We start from the raw sequence: 1,629 nt of genomic DNA on the forward strand, positions 1-1,629 counted from the left end.
GCTACCTATTGATTTATTGACTACCTCAAAAATGATAATAGGATCCGTTCCATTGATAATTTTGATTTATCGAGGTAGTGAGGTCAAAAAAAAAGAATAAATCAATAAAATAAATGAGAATAAATGATTTGTTAATTAAGTTTTTCTCACTCGCCAGAAAACATTAGTTTTAGGAATTTTGCGACCGGACCATATTGGATTGGTTCAATGTTTTCCGATCACCCTGAATTTCTGATAAACAAAGAGATCCACCGTTTTTTTTTTTTTTTTTTTCTTCTTTTTTTCAAGCGGATTTTCGCTTGTGCGGAATATAGAATTTTAGATTAATTTTATTGATAAGAACTAAGCTTTTATGGGGTCAGAAAGTTTAGATTAGTTGAAAGATAAAAACATTAGGTCCATACCCTACAAATAAATTTATGTCTAAGAAAGGACCAATGTAGGCTTTTCTACACATCTAAGGAATTTATAATTTCCAAGAAAGTACCAGTGTAGGCCTTTCCGCATTTCTTAGAAATTTAAAATTTCTTAAAAAAGGACCATTGTAGGCTTTTCTACACGTCTAAGAAATTAATAATTTCCATGAAAGGACGAGTGTAGGCTTTTTTCCATTTCCAAGAAATTCACAATTTCTAAGAAAGGACAGCTTTCCGTCACATGTTAAAAATAAAACAGACCGCTTCGAAGTCCTAAGGACAATTATTGTAGGCTTTTCTACACATCTAAGAAATTAATAATTTCCAAGAAAGGACCAGTGTAAACCTTTCCGCATTCCTTAGAAATTTATAATTTCCATGAAAGGACCAGTGTGGGCTTTTTCCATTTCCAAGAAATTCACAATTTCTAAGAAAGGACAGCTTTCCGTCACATGTTAAAAATAAAACAGACCGCTTCGAAGTCCTTCCAAATACTGACAGGACTCAATTTCCCGTGGTAACACTCTTGAAAGAACTGACTTTGCTTATAAACACTCTTGATAAAACTGAAGCTGCTGATGATAATGTTGCTGAAGTTGCTGCTTCTGCTGATGATGTTGGTAGAGCTGATGGCAATATAACAGTTGATGAATTAGATTCCAAGTCCTCCTGAGATACGATGCAATCTGAAAACAGAAGAAAAAAAGGACATGATTAATACCTAATACTTTAGATCTCAACATCATTATTTATGTAAATAAATAAGAAAATATTATTACTAAAATACAACAAGATTTATATTCCTTGAAGACTTAGAGAAATTCAAGAAATTGTCTGTCATACTTTGTCACAGAACGAATTACGCGAGAGAAAAAACAGGAGTAAATATAAAATAAGATATACCTAAGTAAACGCAAGAAAAAAAAAAATAAAAAATAAAAGTATAATTATAAATAAATGATTTGAAGTATTTATAAAAAAATAAAAATTGAGAGGTATAAGATTTTTTTTTTTTTTTTTTTTTTTTTTTCACAGATTATCAAGGTAAAGGTCATCAAGTGAGGTAGAACAGATAACAACAGTTTATTAGAAACCAAAATGAGCCCCAAATAACGCAAACACCAAAATATAGTACTAAAGGAAAAACGGAGGGAAACCACCAATAGATGGCAGAAATACCAGTACCAAAGAAGGGCAAGTGTTTACTGTCTTT

The 1,629-nt window shown here is 31.2% G+C and overlaps 1 protein-coding gene across 1 annotated transcript in view; it reads right to left on the reverse strand.

The window, feature by feature from the left end:
* Positions 1-987: 987 nt before the first annotated feature.
* Positions 988-1,629, reverse strand: part of LOC103508598 (calcium/calmodulin-dependent protein kinase type 1-like) — a gene marked incomplete at its 5' end in the record, with an annotated part of 29,169 nt that continues 28,527 nt past the window's right edge. The window contains one exon of the mRNA XM_026823166.1: positions 988-1,102. The remainder of the gene's footprint in view (positions 1,103-1,629) is intronic.

This window comes from Diaphorina citri, unplaced genomic scaffold (genome assembly GCF_000475195.1).
Source record: "Diaphorina citri unplaced genomic scaffold, Diaci psyllid genome assembly version 1.1 scaffold414, whole genome shotgun sequence".
NCBI classification, from domain to species: Eukaryota; Metazoa; Arthropoda; class Insecta; order Hemiptera; family Psyllidae; genus Diaphorina; species Diaphorina citri.